Source organism: Oxyura jamaicensis, chromosome 17 (genome assembly GCF_011077185.1).
Source record: "Oxyura jamaicensis isolate SHBP4307 breed ruddy duck chromosome 17, BPBGC_Ojam_1.0, whole genome shotgun sequence".
NCBI lineage: Eukaryota > Metazoa > Chordata > Aves > Anseriformes > Anatidae > Oxyura > Oxyura jamaicensis.
The window spans coordinates 4350651-4375052 of NC_048909.1; the positions used below are offsets into that span (position 1 = coordinate 4350651).

General features: G+C 45.5%; 1 long non-coding RNA gene across 5 annotated transcripts in view; it reads left to right on the forward strand.

Annotated features, from left to right (window-relative positions):
* LOC118175572 overlaps positions 1–15519 on the forward strand; it is a 237581-nt gene extending 222062 nt beyond the window's left edge. For 3 of the 5 annotated variants that reach the window (XR_004755019.1, XR_004755021.1, XR_004755022.1), the window contains 3 exons: positions 342–472; positions 7624–7861; positions 8311–12799. This is a non-coding gene — a long non-coding RNA (uncharacterized LOC118175572). Of the gene's footprint in view, positions 1–341; positions 473–7623; positions 7862–8310; positions 12800–13456 lie in introns of those variants that run through there. The other 2 variants (XR_004755020.1, XR_004755023.1) reach the window with 2 other exon arrangements.
* The last annotated feature ends 8883 nt before the right edge of the window (positions 15520–24402 follow it).

Here is a 24402-nt window from a genome sequence, read left to right on the forward strand (position 1 = left end):
TAGAGGTCTTATTAGTGGCATTCAATATATTCCTAATGAGCAAGGTCTATCGAAACACCCTTCTGTATAGCAACCTATTGCACTCGGGAGGTTAGAGATCCATAGGAAAGGAGAGTGGAGATGAAGCTCCTGAAGCACAGGTGGGCTTATGAGCCTTCAAAGTGCGCTGGCACGGGCTGCTGAGATGTTGCTGCAGCTCTGGCTGCAGATGCACAGCCCTTCCCACCTCCCAGGCAAAAAAAAAAAAAAATATTGACGCAAAATGTGGGAGAAAGGAAGAGAATCTGCAAATCATTTTTATTTATCTGAATCTATTGATGTGTCTGTATATCCATATCTAGCTGCCTACCCGCCCGTCAGCGCATCTCTTCGCCATCCTCCCACGGACACTCGTCTGACTCCTGCCCCTGCAGCTGGTGCATGCCAGGCGTCTCCTGACCTGGGCTGGCTTTTGCCTGCAGTTCTCCTGCAGGTGAGTTTTTAGAGCTTCCACCTCCTCTAATCTCGTGCTTCAGGAGCTGGCTGAAGGAAGAAATTCCCTTCTGCATGTGCTGGGGCCACAGGGCACAGCCTGGGTGGTGCCTGGGAGAGCAAAGCTGGCCACAGCTTGCCCAGGAGGTGCCTTCAGTGAGATCCGGAGGGAGAAGCTGGGTGTGATGGTGCATGTAATGCCAGCAAACCCCAGGGACCCTGAAGCAGGAGAGTATCTCCGAGCTGGTGTTACTCCTGAGTATAGCAAAGTCCACAGCTGAATGGCTAAAAGAGGAAAGCTCCAGCAAAGGGAGGAGACGGGCTGAAGGTGAAGGGCTGCCGTGTGAGACATCAGTGGGGATGAAACACAAGGAGAGAAAAGAGTTTGGGCATTAAAGGAGCGATCAGAAGGAACGTCTGAGAGGCCTGGCTGCAAAGGTAAAACCAGCTAACCTATGGCTGGTAAACAGAAAAGGGGTGGGTAGGGAACAGGGCATTGCAGGGGCTGAGAGAAGGGTTGGCACCGGGGGTTCGGAAGGGAAAAGCTGCACAGAGATGCCAGAGAGAGGCAGAAGCAGCGGCCTGAGGCAGAGAAGAAGGGTAAGGGATGTAGGACTGCAGCTCTGGGATGCAGGATTGATTTACAGAGCGAGGAGCGGCCAGCCAAGGGGAAACATTGGCGTGAAGAATTCCCATGAGGGGGGAGCAATGCCATGGGCAGGGACAGCAGCCAGGCCTTGGTGCTCTCTTCCTGTCACTTTGGCACTTTGCTCTAATTTCACCTCCATCCGTTCCTTCCGCAGCCACCTTTCAGAGTTCCTTAAGGATGACTCATTAAAATAACAACAAGGGAAAAAAAAAAGCCAAAGAAAAGCAACAGCCACCTATTTCTGATCTAAAGTGAAAGGGCAAGCTGTGTTTTCTATTTGGTCTACAAAATGCCTTTCAGAGCTCAGCTGGCATTTAATTTGTTTATTCTTTCTCAGGACTCTCGCTCGCCTCTCCCTGCTCCTGTTTTTCACAGTTGCTCCTAAGTGGAAGGCAAAGCCAATAATGGCCAGGCTGGAGGTGAGCTTTCAAACCCACAACATTGGAGCAGGTTCAGAAGGAAACAAATGGAGGCTGCTCGAGCACCATTTACGAAATGGCTGGAGACAGATGGGCATTTGGAGCTGAAACAAGAGCAGGAGAACCACGGACTTTGGGGCAGCAGGAGGGTTTTGTGCTGCTGCAGGGCAGCTGGCAGTGCTGGCTGGGGGTGGAAGGGGCGCTAGCAGCAGCCCCAGCTGCCCGGGGAAAGCTGCCTTCCTCCTCCTCATCATCATAACCTGGGCACCATGATGGCAGGAGGTGGCAATTCACGGTGACAGCTTTACGAGCAGATCTGTGCACTGCAGTGATGAGGCTTAGCTCCTGAAGAGCTCCAAATGGGACTTTTAGAGGCTCTTAACCCAGCTGTGCTGTGTTTTCTGTTTCACAAGACTAGGTCCGGGCCAATTTCCAGTGTGAGGACGTGCGTGTGAGTATGGCTGTGTGTGTGCCAATACTGGAAGGGCTGCAGTGCGCTAATGATGAGGTTATGAAGTGGAGACTGCTAGGGCTGAGGTGGCAGTGGAAGGTTGGGGCTGTGTCCTAACACTTACCTCACCACAGGAGGTGATCACCTTCCTGCATCCCAGGGCAAGTCAGCAGAAAGGGAATCGTGTGTATTTAGCTACAATTTCCAGGTGGATGCTGAAGAATACAGACAATGAATGAGAAGCCAGAGACCTCCATCCTCCTGCATGTATATACGTAGTATGTGATCTGAGCCTCCATGTCCAGTGCTTTCAGTCACACCGGGGAATTTACCTGTTGATGCAGAACAAAAAGACATCAACCTTCAGTGCTAGAGCAGATCACTTAGAGATGGCAAATAAATGCAAAATACCTTCCTGCTTCACCTGGACAAATTTTATTCAAGAAAGGATATATCTGGAGAAACCAAAGGAATGCAGCCAGTGTTTGACTGCTGGGGGCACTTCACAAGCCAGCCATCTCTGGTACCCCATCCGTCTGCATCCCAGTGTTAATTCTGGGAGTCACCCACCACTTAGCCAAGCTAAGCGCACTGCAGCTCCAGCCTGTCCCCACTGGCAGGACGCTCGTCTCTCTGTCGTGTCCTTGTCTTGCCTCTGCCTGCCTCGTGGCACGGATCTCTGCAGAGCGGCCAGGCCGCCAGCAGCTCTTTCTCTTTGGGTTTGCACAGCCTTTTCCTTGGGATCCAGGGGACTTGTTTGTATTAACGTAATTGGCAAACACATTGTTCAAATATTAGCAGTGGCAGCAAAACCATTGTGCGGGAGTAGTCGAGGCAAGCAGCCCCTCCACTCGCAACAGTTAAAACCTGGATGCTGTTGCCAGGCATGTTAGGCGCTGAACGCGATCCAGAAAAGCCGTCCAGCTCTGGAGCTGGCTGAGCAGCTCCAGTCTTAGTCATTATTAATTTGACTGGGGATAAAACTACACAGAAAGCCACTTTCTGCAACCGAAAGCACGTGATGAAGCACTTGGCGTGAGGCTCAGCCGCCCCTGCTGTGCGGAGCGAGTGAGCAGGATGATGGGGGCTGTGCTGAGCCTCTTCAAAACCAGAGGAAAATCATAAAGGAAAATGTCCTAATGGCTTTGCCACTACCCCAAGGTTGTGTAAGGTGTGAGGAAGGAGGTTTTCCAGGCACTTGTTGAACAGGACTTTGTGGGAAATGTTTATAGCAGTGAGCTGAATTCCACGACCCCACTGAATCAATGGCATTTTATGCCAGGTACAAATTGGGTCAGTATTTTTATGACGATGGCCTTCACTGATACACTGCTTGACTTAAAAAAAAAAAAAAAAAAGGATATAAAGTGATCATAAAGCTCAGTTTATGCTTAAACATATGGACATGTGAATAATGCAGTTGCTATATGACAGTTAAAAGGATGGCAGGAAGGTCTTTTGAATTCTTTATTGATGAATTTAATGTAGTGGGACAATACCAAATCAATGGCATGATGAAGGGGCTGGGGTTGCCAGGCCCACATCTCTCATTTGGGCCGGTCCTACGGCTGATGAAAGTGAGAATTTCAGTCATTAAATATCCATCTCCCCCCTGAGACTGTGAGGCAGAAATGTGCCAGTAGGATCACAGAGATCTCCAACTCGCATTCATTTGCAATGGAGTGCCAGTGAGAGGCAGCTGAGGAAAGCTGATGGATGAGGATGCTGAGGATTAATAGGAATGTACTTGTATATCACTGCCCCCTATAAAAAATCCCAACTATCTTCTCCTTCACCCCACTATCCAACAGTACCAGCTTTCTTTGGTCTTTCAGATAAATCTCTATTTCCTAGAAATGTGAGTTAAGGGAGTGTCATTTTTGTATAAGAAAACATGCAGTGTTTTTTTTCTGTAGGTGAAGCTGAAAAAAATACCCCAGCATAGCCTGAAGACGTAAAAGAGAGAAGACACATAAACAAGAATTCAGAATGTATTTTTTAAAAACCTCATGCATTTTTTCAGCTATTCTCATGCTGTTTGAACATGTAAAGCTGGGCACGCTCTGGCTGCAGTCGGAGGATCTCCTACGATAACTCTGTTGGAGTTGAGACGAGCTACATAAGCAGACAATTTGGCCCATAATTTTTCCTCATGATCGGCAATTTAAAAAATAATCTCTGGAGGCAGTGGGTGTTTGAACGCTGTTATCTCTGCTCATGCTGATGCTTTCCCTTATTGCTCCTGAACCCAGCTGGGTGCTGCTTGAAGCCCCGGCAATACTGCAGCCTGGAGCCTTGTCAAAGCATCCTGACTGCACTTCTGCTCGACTTGGCGTAGACTGGACTACAATACAAATAAAACCCTGTCCTCTCACTTTCCCAAACCGACATGGAATAAAATCCACCCAAAGTTGCCTCTGCTTCAGGTGTGTAACAGCAGTGCCATGCCCTCCCTTCTGCTATGGGGAAACTGAGGCTCAAAGGGAACGTTGTTTTGGCAAACAAACTAAAAACTGATCTATAATAGAGTTAGAGATGTGAGCCTCAAACCGTATATCCTGCCATTCAAGTAATTATCTTCTAAACACTAATCTTAGGCTTTAACCAAAAGTCTGTCCTTAAATGAGAAGCAAGCAAACTGTGTGGTTTCAGCAAAGTGTTCCTATTAGAACCAAAAAGCCCGGAGCTTTTGGTACATTATTGCATTCATTTAAAAACTGTTAAAATTAATGGGCAAGTATAAGAAAACAAAAAACATTAAGGGAAGCTTTTTCTTTTAATAAGTTTAAACTCAAAGAGATTGATGTACTGATATTTTTTCTACACAACCGTTTTGTTAATGAAGTATTTTGTTGCTTATTTACCTTTACAAATATCCAAGGACAGCTTCACCGCAGGGTTTATGTTATTCCCCAGCAAGCAGGAAGTTTGTGGTTTAGGGAAATGCTTTTATTTAACATTTAAAACAGAATGCAAATCTGATTCACTTGCAGCATTTTGTTCCAGTACGATATTTCAATAGATCAATAGGATTGATAGCATAAAAAGTTAAATATAAACTCAATTTTGTTGCAAAATAGTTGAAGGATAGTGTGAAAATGCTCCAAATTTTATTTTAAGTCAAGATCCTCCAGATATGGCAATTCATTTCATGATAATGATATTTTGGGGCACATTATTCTCTCCCACGGGCTTCAGAGTAGGGCTTATACCTGTCTACATCGAAGGAAAATTTGAAGCAATTTCTGCAACATCAATATTTTTCAGCTGATTTTTTTTTCTTTTTTTTTTTCGATTTTGATAGAAATGGAGTACTTCTTCGCAAATATTTTGATGGAAAACCCCTAACAATCTCCCACAATTCAATGAACTCGATTGGATTCCTTAAGTGATAAAATCAGAGAATCGCAGCACCGTAGAACGGCTGGGGTTGGAAGGGACCCTGAAGGCCGCCCGGTCCCAACCCCCTGCCATGGCAGGGATGCCACCCACTCAGCCAACCTCACCTTGAACACCTCCAGGGATGGGGCATCCGCAGCTTCTCTGGGCATCCCGCTTGCACCCGTGCCCAAGGGAAATCTTTGCATTCCGTAGCATTCTTAATCTGTTTGGGTCTTCCTGGGCTGTGGCCCTGCATCACCTCCCATTTCTGCAGTTCCCACAGGTGACTGATGGAACACAAGTGTCATTTTGGCTGCTCCCCGTTCATATCTTGGCTGCTTAATTATGTCCTGTGGGTGGTGTCCTGCAGGGGTACAGGGAGAGGAGACAGGAGGGAACCTTCTGAGGAGCATCAGTTCAGGTTGGGTGTCCATCCAGCCTAAGAATGGCACTTGTCACCTCCTTCCCCACCCTTAGACAACAAGTGAGAGCTGTCACATTCACTGCGAGCATGCTGCCACGTATCCTTTCAGTCTGTAAGTACTGATGTAACTGTGACAAACACATGTTCACAGGAACAGGAGATGTGAAGATGAGCAGCTGCAGATCCTGGACCATTACAGATGTTTCCAACAAGCTCCTTCTATTATCCCTACAACCTTTCTTCTTCACTCCCAACCAATCGTGACACAACTGATTCAGCCACATGGAATTAAACACATCTCACTCCCCATCTTTTTTTTTTTTTTCCCCATTAATTGTATTTCATACTGAGTTTTGATGAGCTTTAGGTATCTGTCCTTACATGAGGCAAAGGTTATAAAATAACAGCGAGATCCCCAAAGTACTAATAGGATAATATGTGGTGAGAGGAAGGTACCAAGGGGAAAAAGAGGCAAGGGAAAATATAAAGAAAAGGTAGAATGAAGAAGGAACAATGAGAAGAAAAGAGTGACAGGAGCAGAAGGAAAAAAAAAAAAAAAGCAATGCAAAATCAAAAATAGGGGAAAGGCTAAAAGGCAAAAGGGCAGATGGAAGAGAGAAAGAGGAGAAGATGAATGGGTGGGCTGGAGGAAGGCAAAGGAAGGGAAAAGCTGAGTAAGGAGAGATGAAAGAACTCCAGAGTGATCGGTTCTGCAGGTGCATCTCAGCAGGTTGCCTCTGATCGGCTCTCTCAGGGACACAGCATGTTACCTGGACTAATTTATAAAGGAAATGAAAAGGAAATGGACTTGTTATAATGAACACTATTAATTCACCTCTTCAGACTTCACTGTTTGAACAGAGAGTATCAAACTACTCAATTGTCATTTGTCTATTCCATTCTTCTCTGTTGCCTGTTGGAAATGACTGGTGAGCACATACGCCCCCGAATGGCTGCACAGCCACTAATTAGCATATATATTGTTTGTCCTGGTACAAATTTATAGCAAACAGCAATATTTTACACTCCAGTAAAGTTAATAAATGAGGCTTTAGGCTATAAAAATTTCATGTTCTTTTGTGCAAAGGTCAATTATAAATAGTTAAGCACATATTCATCCAAAAGCTCTGGGCTCCAGCACTGGAAGAATAAAATATATTTTGATCAGTCCACTTGCCAGCTGGACCCATGCCTCTCGTGCAGCCTCTGAGACACCTTTCTCCAAATGGCCATTCAGTTTTAGAGTGCTTTTGGCCATGAGATGACTGAGGTCACGTTTTAGCTTACAGGAGGAAGATGCTCTGAAATGTTAAAGGTATGCTAGGATCACACCAAACCTGGCTAGCGGAGATTTTAATGGTTAGAGTTGTCTTCTCTGAGAAGTTCTGGGGCTGGAAAATCAGATGCATGCACTCAACAGTGCCGCTGATGCTGTTAAGGACAAAAAGTCCTTAGGGAGAAGCTAAAACTAAGGAATATGAAAGCCCTTCCTCATTTTCCGTATGCAATAATGTGGGTTTAAAGATATCTTTTATTTGTATTACGGGAACACGTAGGAGCTGTATTGTGTTCAACGCTATAAATATATAGCGGAGAGGTGGCCTATGTTTTAAAGGGCATCATCTGCATATGAGTGATGGAAGGAGAGGTTCTGCAGTCACATGCGTTATTACTAATATAATTCCTTTATATTACAGCTTCAACAATAAGACTCTATCCTGTTATACGGGGTCATATGTGAACACAGATAAAGACAGACATGTCTCCTCGGGACTGAGAGCTTAAAGGCAGGGATCAGTGATGTGGATATATTTTCTTTCCATTGCAGGTGGAGAGGAAATGCGTTGGCATTTCCTGCAACAGCCTTCTTGAGGTTGGAAGTATTAAATCACAGAAAATTTTTGAGGGATCGTGGCAAAGCTGGTCCGTGACAATGTGACAAGGAAATTCAATCAGAGGGCAGGGGAGATTATAGGATAGACTAGACTGAGCCTAGGATGCAAGCAGCTGCTTACTGGAAAGAGACACCGTGAACAAGAGCATCTGAAGACTTGACACCGCAGGAGGTAAGGAATGGAGAAGTCTGGAGCCCAGATCACGGAGGAAGCAGTGTTAAACAAACTGTCACCCAGCATTTGTCATCAATGTTAACCTGGTAACCAGGCAACTGAGAGATATGTAAGAAGCTCACTGCTTCATCCAGAGTGAAGGGATGTGTTTGGAGGGGTTGAGAATGGGCTTAAGAGCTCTGTGATTCACGGGATCAGCAACCCATCATCAGGGGCTGTCGGGCTGGCAGGCAGGACACACTCGCACACATGCTGACTTTATAGGATAGATTAAGGGTGAGGCAGGAAAGCATGGAAATGAAGGGAAGAAATCAGCACAAATGGGAACTGTACCAAAGAGCTGAAGCTTCAATTATTGCTGTCATTAGCTACCTCTCAACAATTCCTGTAGTTGTCCCAACTGCAGTATTTCACCTTGGTTTACTGCCTTCCCTCTATCCCTCCAGGGCTGTGCATCCAGTGTGTCTCTGTGAAGCTTTATTCTCAGCCACGGGACACATTCAGCCCCACGTATCATCCCTCCGCTGCCCAGAGACCACATCAGCCACCATCAGCTTCAACAGAGGGAAGGAGAGCCACTGGACACCAAACAGCAGCAGGTGGGGATGGAGGAATAAAGATGTTGAAAAGGACTGTTGACATCCCGAGACCAGCTTGTCTTTGCAGACAGGAGACCTTTTTAGTTGGACTGCTTTCATACAGGGAGCGGTTTGAAGGTCGTGTACAAGAAAAGAGAAGTTTGGCAGGGAACAGAAAGCTGTGTAGAGGTGAGATGAAATCAGGAATGCTTGGCACACGGAGAGGTGTGGAAGGGTCTGGGGACAGAGGAAGGTTCGGAGAAGGGGTAGGGCGAAGGGGGAGAGGAAAGGGTTGTTAATGCCAAGAGTGCATCCTGAAAGGAGCGCAGCAGTCAAAATTTGGCTTTCCCACTAACCCGGCTGTGTGAGCAGAGGGTATGCAGAGTTCCTCACTCTCGGCTCTCTGTGGAGCAGGCAGGAGGCACTCTACACACCATGGCCTTTTGTTATGGACTTAATGCTAAAGTTGGCTGAAGCTAAACTATTTTCATTATAACAGCCTGTGAATTCATTTCCCTGCATTTCAGCCCAATCCATTTTTTTCTGCTTGACATTAAGGAAGCTCTGCTGAAGCAGGCAATCCAGTAGAGAGTGATAACAGGATTGGAAAGGAGAGGCGGTCGCCCAAGGTCAGCAGAAGCCTTTGGCTGCCAGTGCCAGGGTGGCCCAGCAAAGGTCACCACAGACGGGCAGAGACGTCTGTTTTGCAAAAGGCTGCTCAGCACACGCAGCGGGCTGGGCCCGAGTAGTTGGGGGGATTCAGGGATGCACCTGGCACCCAGAGAGGCAAGGGATGCTGATGTCTGCACTTGGTCAGGAGGAGACAAAGCTCAGCAAAGAAGACAATGCAGCTGTGACTGTCATGTTGGCTTTGCTTCATTTACGGTGCCTGTTAATTACACGAGGCTTGTGTTGGGAACAGCTGGCAAGTTCCCTCCTTCTGTCCCACTTCTGCATGCACTGGGTCAGTTTTGTGCTTCTTGGGATTTCAGTGCCAGGACTGGGAGGGATTTGTTAACTGACTCTTTGCCTCAAAGGTGACCTAAGTCAGACCCAGGAGGTCCACGGAGCTGGATGCCAGTCAGCTGGTCCTGACCTCTCTACTTCATTCCTCTCTTTGTGTGTCTGGGCACCAGTTCTCATTCTGCTTCTGGTTGTGCCACTCCCCAGTTTTAAACTGAGCTGTGAAACAATTTCATCTCAAACCGTACAAGCTGACCAAAGGAAAAGAAGGAAAAAAATAATTTCAGATATGGCTGCTACAAACCTAGATCCTCCACATTGTATATAGTTTAGTGGTTTTGCCTTTTAAAGGGTTGGAATTGCTAGAGCCGGGGGGAGGGGAACAATTCAGAAGTTTAAGGCACAGAACTTCTGTTACTCCCTCTAACTCAGGATTGGTTATATTTGTTAGGCAGTGGTGCATTAGTTACAGAGGACTCACTCTCAGAAAATGTCTACACAGCTGTTTTCAGACATAACTCTTGGGATTAAAAAAAAATTTAAATAAAGTTTGCTGAAGACTTTGAATACAGCCTGAATCTTATTGTATAAAGGCTTGCATTCCCCCACCTGAGAACAAAATCTAGTCTGGAAGTGCTGTTCTTGAACAAAAATGACAAGCCTTGTGACAGCACATCTCCTTCACAAGGGAAGTTAGCAGAAGTCCTGCCAGTTTGCTATTCTAGCAAAATGAGCAGAAATCTGCCTGAAGAAATCCAGGAAAAAATGGGTATAGTAATACCTTGCATTAAGAAGAGTTTTGGATGAACGTGGCCACTGACTGAAAAGAAAACAGCCATAGGACTGTCCTCTATTGACACAAAGCCACATCCAGTAGTTCCTGGTGTCAGCCAAGGTGTCTTTAAGCTTGCTAGTGATGCTGTGGGTCAAAGCCTTCTCCTAAAATTGCAGAAAGCAGCTGGACACCAAAATGCTGAGGGCTGGACACTGCTGTAGCAAGGATGCGACAAGAGAGGCACCAGCCCCAGCAGCCTGGGGCAGGAGGAGATGTCAGAGGAGAACAGCCCTGCCAGAGCACCCCCAGCTCTGCTGCTGCCATTTCACCCTGCAAGTGGGGCTGCAGGCCCACAGAGGGGGCTGGAAGGAGCCTGAGGAGTGTGAGGGGTGTCCTGTGACCCAAAATATCTCCTGTAGCTCTGACTATGGCAGTCGGACTGGCTGATGCAAGTTAGCTGTCCACTCTCTCACCTGGCTATATTAACCCCTCAGGAGTTCAAAATCTCATATAGATTCAGAAATTTGGAAGCTCAGGCTGTTCTCATCAAAGCTTTCAATGTTATTATCTCTGCTACTCAGAGGTAGATTCCAAACACCCTCAGGAATTCACTTTTAATAAATGGTTGTGGGGCGAAGAGGTGGTGAGCATCCAGCACGGCCCCTGTTATTATGCTTTCCCCTTGCTCAGTGCAGCTCTTGCTCAAATATTGGAGCCATAGGGGGCTGCTGGTGGTGATGGGGAGCTTATTACAGTTCATTTCTCATCCAAATTAAAATCAGCACATTTGGTTCAACTTGCTGTGCTGACTGAGCGCTTTTGCTGGAGCAGAGTAAGACTAGTGGTCCTTGGCAGGGACAAATATGGGAGGTGGACACTGGAGACTCACTACCTGAGAAGATAGAGGATCACTGATTGCAGAATTAAAGCTAGCACAAATTACCCCCTCCTGTTCCCACTGAAGTCAATAGTCAGCTTGGAAAGCAACAGGACTGCCTTCAGACTGCAGGCTTGTGAGGATGTGGTGTAGCGAGTGCCATCTACATCTGGAGAAGGCTGAAGCAGAAAAAACTACTAGTCCTAAGTCAGTTGGCAATAGGCACAGCCACCTGAGTGCCACAGCTCGGCTGGATGGCTGAAATGTTAGTCAAACCACTTCTCTCCTGGCAGCACGCCTCCCCTGAGGCCTGGGCTGCTCTAAGGGTCCACTGGCCCCCCTCGGATGTGTTGTACGAGAAGCAGCAGTGGCACCCAGCTGTCTGCCCCAGGCACAGGTCCCTTTCGGTGGACAACAGCAGCAGCTGAAGGCAGTTTCTTCGCTGCGGCAGGATCTGGCCTCTCCAGGCGATGCAAGGAGAAGGTGGGAGGAAGCCGGGCGGTAAAGCCCTGATCTGAGTCATTTGAGTGACTTGCAGAATTCATTTGACTAAGCAGCTGAAGGCGCTCGGAGAGTTTTCTTCTTGTTGGTTTTTCTCCCAGCTCTGCTATCCGTAACAAAGATTTCCCATGTTTCACCTGCCCAGCCTTTCAAATCATACATGCGACGCGCACGCGCACACACACAGGCTGACGTTTTCAACATCTTAACCCTATCTCCCATGAGCATCCTCAGCTGTCAGTACCCAGGTAAATTTAACTTGCCTGTGTCCTTGACCGCGCCAAGGAGTGAGATGCAAATGGCCCATGTGGCTTATTCCCAAGTCAGAATACGGCCTCAGCCTCTTCAGTGGGAACAAGTCAGTAGAGGGGCTCCTCTTCACTGCTGTTCAGAAATCTGAATTACATATGCTTCCCTTTGAAATCTCCTTTCACCTGGGAGTAGAGCTGTGGGCTCCAAGGTTTATTGTATATTTTACTATTTTATTCCAATTCTTTCTTTCTTGTCTTCAAAAGGTGCTTCTCACAATGCAGGGGGAGGATCTATTTCTTAGTTTAAGAGGGAAAAAAGTAAATGTGGAACAATACTTGACAAAATAAGCCTATAAGGGAAAATCTTCCTGCAGTTTTACTTTTTATTGCAAGTTATTATGTACACCTCCAGCTCTGACATTATTTTATAATCCAAAATATTGCCACTCAGTTAAAAAAAAAAAAAAAAAAAAAAGTTAATACAAATATGTTAGTACCTCTTTGCCTGGCTTAATAATGGACACCTTAGGTAGGGTTCTCCATAAGGTCTAAGCAGCTGGTGTCCCTGCTGAGTTCTACAGCTACTCTTGTCCCCTGCTCCGCTCAGATCTATATGCTGCAGCACCTACTTAGCCAAGAGCCAGAGATCCCAGCTGAGGGGGCATTTTAAGCCTATGAAGCTATTTATTGTCATCTATATACAGCTTCTGACATCAATTTAATTTCCTGTTTTTATTGACCCATTTCACGCTTCTGAAGTCGATTTGCAAAGCCCATTAGGGACAGCTGTGCTCCCATGTCCTGCCTAAATGTCCATGCTAAATGTCCATGGTGCTCCCAAAGAGCACAACCAGAGTCATCACCAGGGCTCCAGCTTAGGGCACCGGCTGCAGCACACCTTGTCCTCAGAGCCCAGCAGTGGGCAGCCTTGGGGACAGGCAGTGGCAGGGATGAGGGGGAAGGACCGGGACAGACCCAAGAAAAAGGAAGGAAAATAAGATGTGATCTGCCTTGATGGATCACGATGGAAAAATAGGATGGAAGAACAGGAGACTAAGATGGGGCTAACATAAGGAGAGAAGGTTGGAGCCGGGAAGGGCAAAGGTTTGTGGGAAGAAGAGAAAAACAAAAATGAAAGAAAAAATGAGTCTGAGAAAGACAAAGAAGGAAATGCATAACAGAAATAGCTTGTACTGGAGTTGCAGGGTTTGGTTTGCAGATAAGGGTTCTGGGACTGCCTTTGGAGGCTTTTCATTCCATACACAGATTGTAGGGCTCTCCTTTCTGCTGATGGCCTGGTTGGAGGACACTACATCAGCTGCAGTGTTCCTCACTGAAGAAGAGCATTGGAGAGCCTGGAGAGCTCGAACCTGGGCAGAGAGAACAACCTTTTGCTGCTTTGCTCGGAGTTGCAGCCGCCCACGGTACCTGCTGAAATATGCTCTCCCCCACTCCTCCAAGTTCCCCACTGTCACAAACCTCCTTGGATTTCCAATTTAACTCCTCCAGGGAGAGTGCACTGGGAAGGAAGGACCATAAGCTCACTAAATGAATCTCTTAATCACTGTCATTTTAGTCCTGAAAAAAAAAAAAAGGAAGAAAAAAAGAGACAAAACAGCAATATGCTTTTTTTTTTTTTTTTTTCAGACAAATGGAAGTCCAGAAGTGAACTCCTTCTCCCTTCGTTACATCACATTCCTCTTGAGAAATCTTGGTTGCTGAGATGATTATGTACATATATATATGTGAGTGTGTGTTTTTTTTATAAAGCATTTTTCCTTCCTCTGATATTTTTTTCATATTCAGCAAGGTGAAAATATTAGTCAAGAATGTTTTAGAGGAGAGGGAGAAAAATACTGTGTGTGCCATGCTTTGAAACTTTCTTGGCTAAATATACCTGCAGTGCGCTCATAGAGACCCAAGCCCAGGACGTGGTTTGATAGCCCAGGATGTCACCCTCTGTCAGCTTGGGCTAAGACGAAGAGGGCTTTTGTCTGTCACCAGTGCTGTGTGCAGAATAAGACCAGACTCAGGTTTCCATATCTCTACTGATTCAGCCATACTTACATTGGCATCAGTCAGATGCCCCAGTTCCCAGCTGGTCAAAATGTAAGGAAAACTGGTTGTCATCAGCAGAGCTCACCCATTATGAAGTATCATAGATGAACGGATAGATGGATACGGTCTAAACTATTCTCCGTGTTAAACTGTCATAACACATTCAGGATCCAGAGGGCAGAATTAACCCATCTTGCTGCTTGCTGTGAAGTTCTCGGCATTTAATGATGTTCAAGCTTGGCCTGGTGATCCTATGCACTCCTTCTGAGTGAACTGCCTGCAGATTTCTCGTGGCTCATCTGAGATTTTGGACACACAATTTATAAAGATATTTTCTTCTTGCTGTTAATTGTCCTGGGGTATTTCACCAAGGGGAGAAAGCTCTGCCTGGGAGAAAATAATCTTTGAAGAAAATACTAAAGTAAAATGGCAGAAAGCTCAGCAGCTGCAGTGACATTACTTGCACACCATGCCCAAAGAGAAGGAAAGGTATGGGTGAAAAGCTGATCCCTACCTTTCATCGTTGCAGTGGGCTTCCTACATCTGAGGAAGGTTTTCCCAGATTTGTGAAATAAAAGAAATGCACAGAAGTCCCCCCATCCTGTGCTTCCTCCCCCATCTGGATTAAAACTGTGCATTCAGAAAGCAAGCTGAAATGAATTCTGTTTAATAAATTCTCTTTGAAAGCTGGAAAGAGTTTTGCAGCCAGCAGAGGAGGGAAGCTCTGGAACAGCCTTCCAGCAGGAGGAGTGGGTGGCAAGCAGCAGCCTGACTGGTTTTATGATGAAGCTTGATCAGTTTATGAGTGGGATTGTGTGGTGCAGTTGCCTGAGATAGCAGGGGACTGGATGTAATGACCTTCGAGATCTCTTTCCGTCATGTGCTCTTCGACTGCAATGAAGTCACAGAATATAATAGACAGCTCTTTTTTGTCGTTGTTGTTCAAGCTACTTCAGCTTACACCAGCTGAGAATCTGCCCTAGCGTGGCCAAAGTCAAGGCTGGCAACCTTTAATCCTTGTAATGTGTGATAACACCTCGGCCCTCTTTGCCCACACCTGGTTTCCTGATAATACCAATGATGTCTTTATTCCACAATGTCTTTTTCTATTATAGAGACGTTAGCAATGGCCTATCTGGTGGTCACATTCAAATATATATTTTCTCCCTTTGTCTGGGCAATAAAAGATACCTTGAAAGAGCAAGGATGGTGGTGAGAGTGTCAGGTGGGGTCATGAGGCACAGGCATTCCACAAAAGGGAGCAAAATAACAATGAGAAAATACCTCAAAACACTTTCCAGAAATAACAGCCTAATTAATACAACTGTTGTTTGCTCTGTGGCTGAACCTCCTTTTCCCATGCTTGGGAATGACTACAGGGGAATATGAGAGGGGACTCAGCTTTGTTTCTGAGCTTCAGCCCTAACAACCTGCTTTGATAGAGAAATGTATATGAAATCAGGGGGACAGATACACAGCATGTGAACTCCGGGTTGTGTCAGAACTAACCAGCGCAACATGAACATGGGATTCAGAGTACTAACAATGCACTGCCTATTATATATATATATATCTCTCACAGAGGGACAGTGTGCCCCCAATCAAAGTGCTAGATGGACTACAAACAGAACAAAAAAAAAAAAAAAAAAAAAGAAAAAAAAAAAAAGGACAACCTGTAGAAGCTAACAATTCAAGTAAGTTAAGACACAGAAAAATAATTCCAGGAAAAAAAATATTTGGCAAAGAAATCTAACGAATTAATGATCTCAGTTGTGGGAAGATAATTCACAGGAAAGCAAAATGAGTCTAATAAATTAGAAAGCAGCAAAATTAGCCTAATAAACCTTTGGCTAGAAGTTAATCACTGCAGCGCACAGGTGCGATGTAACTTCCCTGTGGGTGACCCTGAGCATGGAGAGTGACGCAGCGTGGATGTACCAGTCTGAATGTGGCAGAGCTGGGAGGAAAGTGGGAATTAAGCTTTATTTCACTCTGCTGTGGAACTCTTGCAACCCATTGCTCATCAGCTAACAGATGTCTCAGTGTGTGCCCAGCCCGTTCCTGATAGGAGATGGACACCGCGTTTGTAGATCTAGCTGTTAAGCTTTGTACGACTTCCAGCTTAGTAGGGCTTTTTTCCCAGTTTCTGTGGTCAGCCAAAATGGCATCTGTTCCGCTCTTGTTTCTCTAGAGGTCTTTAGGGATCTGCTGTGCATGCACTGATGGTCTACACTGACAGTGCTGGACCCATCCCTATGCACTTGAGGATACCAAAAGCAGGATCTCATCTTATCACCCCATAAAATAAACTTGTCCAAGCCACACAGGAAAGCAAGTCCCGGTGCACTTTTTTTTTTTTTTTGGCTCAATTGTTGCTACGTGCAGCAACTCAAGGGTACTAAAGGTCGTGGTTTCTCCTATTGCCCTGCATTGCTGAGGAGCACCTCTATGCTTGGCATGGGAATGGCAGCAAGGTGACCCTCCATGTGCCTCTGTGAAGGGACAGGTTAGGACAGGGAGATATAACAGGGTCAGCAGGACTCTGCAGCTGCAAAATGTGGTATTGGAGGAAGGAGTGGAGTCCCCAGGCAGGCATCCTGCTCTTGCCAGCACTCACAGTAGCGTGTTCTCTGTGCATCCCCACTGCTAGTGAAGAAAGACTTGAAGTGCTGTCTAAAACTCCACTTTTCCTAAACCTCAGCAGCTGCCCAAGGACACTGGTTCACTTAATTGCTGTATCAGTGCATTCAAAGATACTCACTATCTCACTATCGGCCCCAGCGAAACATGTATTATCCATTTGTCCTTGAAACCAGCCATCCCTTCGCAAAGTGATTAAAGTAGTCGTGTGCCGGATGAACCATGCACATCTTTTTTTCTTTTTTCTTTTTTTTTTTTTCCTGCCTTCCCCAGTAGAAATCATCCCCCCCCCACCTTCACACCAGTCACGACAGAGCTTCTTCTTTGCAATTTATTATGTTTGCACTCGTTTATTTTCCTTCAGACAGTCTTTGAGACATTGCATCCACTGACCTCTGGCAAAGGAACGGGAACAGCACACACTTTTGTCCTGGCACTAGGCAGCAGCAGTGACAAATTGGCTTACTTTTCTGCCTGACACTGGGGGGTGTGAGTAGGGAGAGGGTTTTTTTTTTCAGCCCAGAGTTACTTGAGCATCTAAAATGGGCTTTGTAATCTCCCTTCTCTGCTGTTATTTAAAGTATGTATTTGGGTTTCTCTATTACGGTCTGGGAATGAAGAAAGTTTTGCCCAAATGGATGGAACCTTCTGGTGGGAAATAAACTTGCTATCATGATATGCTGAGATTTTTTATCCTTTTTAACATCTAAATATACATGTTCAGTTGTGTATGGATGTACTCAGCTATGCTAGAAACAGGAACAGCAGACATCCACAACTACACTTTCCAGCACAAAAATACCGAGCCATCTACCAGTGAAAAGAGATTAGGCGGGGTGGTGTGCTCAGTCACAAACACTTCCCAAACCTACGGGAACATTATGGATAGAAAGTACTTTCCCCGCTTCACTCCTAAACTGACTGCAAACAGCCCAGTCGATGGAGGACTCTGGTTGATGCTTGAAAGTGCAAAGAGATAATAGTGATGATTTTGGCTTCGCTACAGCCTGTTTGGTTAGCACCCCTCCTGTCCCTGCCATGGCACATCCATCTCTGTAGGGGATTCCTGGCAGAACGGCACAGGAACTACACCAGGAAAGTCACCTGGTGTGGAACTGAGTACTGACCTCTGCAAAGCCTTTGCGATCTACCGAGGAAGAGCACTCTCTGAGAGCTAGCTGTTGTTGCCTTCACTATATTCCTCATTGATTTAAAAACTCTAGGGAAAGGTTATAACACTTGAGGTCTTCTCTGTAAGAGTCTGCATAGCCATTTCTGAAGGGACACCTTTGTACTCGACCATCCATCTTCCGTTCTGGCTGGGCTAGCTGCTGTTGTTCTGAGGATGATCCATGCCAAAAACTGTTCATCTCAGTTTAGTGCGCCCTCAGAAGAACATTTTCACTGTTCCCATGTTGCAGCTATGTCCCGACCTCAAAGGGGTGATCTCAATGCGTCCTCCTCATAAATCTGCTGTTGTGTTCCCTCCTCTGCTTTCTTTTTTTGTGGCTGATGTTATCTTCTGTTATCTTAATTACATGCTTTAAGGATGCCTGCTGCACAGATCATTGATGGAGTTTGATGTTTGTTAATATCACGTTGCGTTATGGAAATCTGGTACATTAAGACCTTGGTGTCTTTCCAAATTATTCTGAAGATATAAAAAACTTAATAAGCAACCCACTTAAACTAATACAGACTAATAGGCTGAGAAGGGAGGAGGTGCGCTTGGGAACCTGATTGTTTGGGGGGTTGTAAGTAAAATGATTTGAAGAGCCCTTGACTGAGACTTGCTGTTTAAGGTCACGACTTGGCATCAGAATTCAGGTTAGTACTGGTGGGGATAGTAGATACCAGTTTGTGGTCAAATCAAGTCAACCTTCATGCTTGAATTTAATTTTTCCCCAACCAGCAATTTGTCTTTAAATGCAAACACTTAGCTAAATCAGGTGCAGATGGTTGTTTTTATCAAATGAATGCTGTTTTATCACTTTAAAAGCTTTTGTTTTTAGTCAAGTGAAGGAAGTGGGCAGCACTCCCTTGTTTTTGAAAGAAGAAGAGCATATGCTTTTTAATTTGAAATGTAGCACTAATAGCATTATCCACAGGGGGATAGGCTGTGCTATTGTGGATTGTGGATAATGCATTTATGCTCAAATATCCTTTATTCCCTCCTGAGTGAAAGAATTTAACAGCATATTGTATTACTATGTCACGGAGAATATAGTTTACTCTTAGAATGATTTTTTTGACAATCTCAACTCTGTTTTTGTTTTGGTTTTGTTAATTTTTTAAGGAAAATTCTTGATGAATGTTCTTATAACACCATACTGAAAAATACCCTCAGCTTACCATGAACAACGAAAAAAATACTGTTGGGGGGAGATGTGGAGATAATGCAGTCAAGAGCCAGAGACAGTTTCAAAAATAGCTTTTCTGACACATCCCTTTTTTGCATTTGTCGGTCTCTGCTCTCTTCTCACCAGAAGTTGCTGCTCATGCTACAATGGTGCCAAGCTGGGGATGCTGTGAAGCGGAGAGAAGGAGGCTTGAGACGAGGAAACTCAGTCCATTTGTGACTTTCTGTAGCAAACTCCTTCTCCCCAGGGCGGTAAGACAAATGGTTTAATAACCCAGAATGCTGTGCTCTTTGCTTCGGCGAAGTTGACTCTCTGCATTCAGCCCTACCCACAGGTATCTCCAGCAACCTCCTGGGAAAATGCTGAACAAACGGAGATCGCGGCTTGGAGGCCCGGGGCTGGCCTTGCATTGTTTGCTTTTTATTGTAAGGCTTATCTCGCTGTGTCATATGGTTAAAAACTGGAGCCTTGCCTCCAAGATAGCAGTGGGAAGGCAAGAAAGCTTGTGCGCATTTGTCTTCAGGTCAGTTTTATAAATGAATGTACTGACGCAGCCCTCAACAAAATGCGAGGGAGAAACTATGAGCAAGAGAGAGCGAGAACAAGTCCTAACTTCTTTCCTGTCATGTGGCTTTCTGGAAATGAAAAATGTGAATGCTGCTCTCAGGCTCTCTCACCAGAGAACTGGCCGTGTTCCAGAAATGCTGTGGAGTGCTGGGCTGGGTACGTCCAGCCCGACACGGCGAGGGCCACCCCAGCTAGCCGAGCTGCAGCTGTGGTTGGGGAATGAAACGGGGTCCTGTGCTCAGCTCTCATCAGCCCCCAGGGTCTCGGGATGTCCTGGTGGTGTCAGAGACACCAAGCCAAGCCTGCCAGAGACATTGGACTAAGGATGAGGAGCTCAGTGGGAAGAATGCATCGTGATGGCCAAGTGGCATGGCAGAGGAGCGGGAGGGGGCTCTGAGTGCTCACCCAGGAGCAGGAAGCACAGAAAGAATTGCTGCTGTCTCCCAGGAGAGTTCAGCTGAGACTACAGCCTGAGGCTGGGACAACTGATCCATGTGCAGCAAATACTGAATTCAGACCTGGTTAGGGCCAGTGGTCCATCCTGCAGCTCCGCTTGCCGGATCGTACAGCACTGGCTTGATGTCCATCATCAACCTTTGCAGTACTGTGAGGCACGGTAATATTTGTGTCTTCTTCAGCAAAGCAAAGATTACTTTTAACTAGTTTTAGCCGAGTAAAATTTACATGTCTAAGCCAGTGATGTAGGCTTCATCTACAGGCTGCAAAGAGAAAGGGAGGCATCTCCAGAGAATGAGTCACCTCTTGTAATGTGCGGTGTCTGAAGTGGGTGGCATGACTCATCCTCCAAAGGTAACAGCCTCCCTTTCTATGGCTTAAATGACTAGTTCCAACCAGAAGCCTGACTTTTTGGCAGAAATTAGCCAACTTCACTGTTACCTACATTTGTCTTAAGTTACTCTGAAAATTCAGAGCTAGGTGAGAAAGTTTACTCCTCAGTAGAAAACCCCTTCAAAGGACCATTTTGTGCTTCCTCCTGGGATCTGCAGGTCTTTGTCCTTCAGAATGGTGCTCAGATGGTTTCCTCAAGTTTCAGAGTCAGAGACACTAAAGCCTGTTGGGAGCACAAAGAGAAGTCATTTAACCCATCCCCAAACCCCAGGCAGAAAGCTTCAGATAAGTTTTGTTATCCTTAATGTTTCCTCCTTTCAATAATGTCTTCCAGCAGTCAGTAAGAAAATTCCAGTTGTCTTCAATGGGCTTTCATCCAAGCCTGCGGAGAGAGCGATACAGAAAATTCTGTTGCAGAGGCAAATCAACGGAGGGGAAAGGTAACGGCACAAGAGAGCTAAGAGATGTAATCATGAGAGGGGGGAGAGGGAAACATCATGGCTCAACTTTAAAGACTGAGCAGCAGAAGAACACAGAAGCAATGCAAAGCTCAGTGGAGAGGAGATCTGGGCAGGGGGAGAGGGACAAGCTCATACCCTTGAAATACGCCTCTCTCCACTGCTGCAGCGTCACTTCCATTTGAAAATGCCTAACTGCTCTTCAGTTTAATCATAGCTGCACTTTTGGGTATAAGATGAATAATTAAGCCTGGGAGTAGAATACAGCAAGTGTTAATAGGGCTAAAGGTACTGCAAAGTCCTTATAAAAAGCTGTGCTTGCAGCACAGAGTGGCTGCTGTTCTCTGCGTCCCCAATCATGAAGTGAGGAGCATGAAAGTACTAAATTAAATGAAGTGCATCTGTATCTATTCTGCTGGACTTTTTTTTCCTCCTCCATTTGATACCATTGCTTGCTAAATAATACCCTGTCTCCAGCAAAGGTTGAATGGTATAATTCTAAATTTTCCCTCTAAATCAAAAGAGGACAGGCATCCTGCACATCCCTCCATGCCTACCCCTGCGGGCTCCCACAGACACAGCCTTCTCCCTTACATAAGCTAATATTTAAAAAATAAGAAGTAAAAATCTGTTGGCTTAAAGAAACAATTCAGTATGAAGTGGCAGTGTTATGGAGTTCATTCTCCTTGCTGAGGTTCAAGGTTGCTTCCCATTGCTGTCAGAAGACCAGCAATGAAGAAATACATTCCCACTTGAGTCTGTGAGAGGCAACAAACAATATCCTCGAAGACACTGGCCCAGGCACACTGGCCAGGCACCTGGAGGGCTGGTCCTTGCCTATAACTGTATGAGAGAAGGTCCAGCAAGGAAAAGCTGCAACTGGAAAAAGGTGCAGCTGTTAATCTATGCACAGTGCAAGTCATTGCAGTTTCCTCTCTGCCTCTGTTTTCCTCTCTCCTGCCCTGACCATGCTTCTTCCTGAGACTGTGGACCTCCAGGGCAACGAAGCAGGAGCTCAGAAGAGCTTGCAGTTCATGTTTGCACCACCCAAAATGTATCTGGGGACAGCATGCAAGGAGTTTGGTTTGTTCCTGTGCGGAGAAATCAGTCCGAGTGTCATGGCAAATAGCGAATGGAAAGCTCCTCCTTTAGGTCCTCATTTTCCGCTTGCACCCAATTAAACAGAGCTGCATGAACTAATCAAATTAGGTTGGCAAGGAAGAAAAGACAGATTGTTATTTTTAAATCCTTGAGAGATGTTTGGGAATGGGAGGTCATACAGGTAAAGTAGGAGGTCAATAAATAGAAAGAAGGAAATTATTTTTAACCATTGCAGATGGGGTATTTTTAGAGCAATCACCTGAAAGCTCCCTGAACTACACAGGTTGATAAGCACCACTCAACACAGCAGCAGTAATGGGAGCTGCAGCCTGGCACAGACCCATGTTCCCCTGCTTATTTCAAGTGAGTTTTCAGCGTAATGATTTCTGTCCCCTTGTCTCCTACCTCCTGTCCTCACAGCTGTCACTGAGGGAACCTCACAGAGCCTGCCTAACGTGGTCATCGAGGGGGGATTTCAGTTGTTGCTAAGTGGGCATTTTTCCCCTTCTCTGGTTTGTTTTTCATCCTTTTCTTTTGACTGCTCTCCTCTCACCTCTGCGATAAGTGGAAGAGATGAAAAGCCAAGCCTCCACAGGCAGGCAGGTGGGAAAAGGAGCCAGAAGTTGCTTTCCAAAGGGATCGGGGGACCTAGGGACTGGTGTGTGCTTTTCTGCCAGAGGAGCAGCCCTCCAGCTGAGCCAGTGGTGGGGAAGGGTGCTGCGCACGGGGCAAGGGTGCTGTGCAAAAGGCAAGGGTGCTGCCAGAGCAGCACTGCCCCATCCGAGTCCTATCCGACAGGTCCCTGTGCTGGAGACAGCAGACACAGGTAGCGCTGGCTGGGGATTGTGTGTGTTTGTGATGGATTTTTATTTGCACTTTTGGCCTTTTTGCATGCTATCCCCACACCATTTCACCAATTGTCTACATCATCAGCAAGGAGACAGGACCATCACCTTCATTTTTCATAGTCAAATTTAGGCAAAGATGCCTTTAGACAAATCTAACCTTAGAACTTGCCTCCCACAGCCATTCCCCACTGACGTAGCAGACAAGACCATGGGATGCACTGACCTTGCTGTGTGGAGAACACTTTTTTCTCTAGCCTTCTTAAAAAGAGCCAAATCCTCAAGGTGATTCAGCCTGAATCATGCTGTGCCATAATGGTAAGCTGGGAATTTTGCATAGATGTTTTCATATGTAAGGGAAGATGCCTGAGTGTCTCAACCTGAATTTGAGGTTGCCAGGCTTCTGAGCAATTCAGGATGTTGACATATTGCCAGTTTGGGGAAAACAGCTGTTTTAGAGCCATTTTCCTATCCTGCATTATCTGCAGGCTTCAGCTGAACATTTTGCTACATCTTCCCCGGCCACACCGCTGAAGGTGGTGCTGCCTTTGCCTCTGTGGTTTTCCAAAGTGAGGGCAATGAGAAGGGATTTTTCTTTCAAGGATCACAGCAAAACATAGAAGATGCCAATTGATAAATATTTGACTTTCAAAGATGAAAAAGAAGAGCAAGAGCAGCATCAAGGGAATAAATCGCTTGGGATGTCCTGCGGTCTGAATGTACTTTTCATGCTAAGACAGGAATTGTGGATGCAGTGTGTAAAGATGCAGGTTTTACAAGAAAATAGAATCAGCCAGAAGACCTCTGGGAAATCACAGAATGTGTATACACTTTATGGTTTGTATAAAATTAAATGCTCGGTTTGGGGTTTTTTTTAGACATATTGATCCTTCTTCTTTTATTATTATTATTATTACAATTATTTTTTGCTCGTTTCATTCTCCATACCCTTGACTTTCAGATCCCTTGTTTGAATTGGTCCTATTTATCTGAAACAGGTTGATAACTCTCATCTCTTTTCTCTTTTGCTGTCAATAATTATAGGTCTCCTAGGAAAGCTGGGCTTCAGTGGAAACTTTGTAAAGGTTTTGAAAGATTTTATTAGAAAAGATTTGGATCCTGCACAATTATCAGTTCTGAAAGGTGCTTTGCCCACCTCCTCCAGTGGAAGTGCTATTGATCATCTCACAAAAGGAAGGCATGTACTTACAGCGAGAAAAGTTGAGGTCTGGTTGCCTTTTCAACATCAACGATAAAATTGCATCTAATGTTCACCTCATTCACCTTAACTCCACTGGTCTGCACTAATTAAGGTGGAGCAAGCCGTGCCAGTTAATAAAGAACACTGTAATTCAGCTTGTGCTGGTCTATGATTGCAACAAGAGGAAAAACCCAATAACTGTTTTAAAAGACAGGCTTTGATTAATAGAAATATCTGGGGCTTTTGTTCGCTGATTGTACAGCACACACTGCAAAACCCTGCCACTATCAATGGCTTAGATGTAAGACTTAAAATACCATCTCTCCCTTTAAAGTTGGGCTCTAACTTGCAAAGTCCTGCTGTAAAATATTGCAGATGATTTTCATAAATCTGCCTTCTTTTTTCACAACAACACTGTTCTCCTTGGCCGTATGTGCCACGGTTCTGCTCCGAGGTCTTGTACCCGGGGCAATCCCATCCCACATGATAGCTGACTCCTTTTGGAGCCATCACC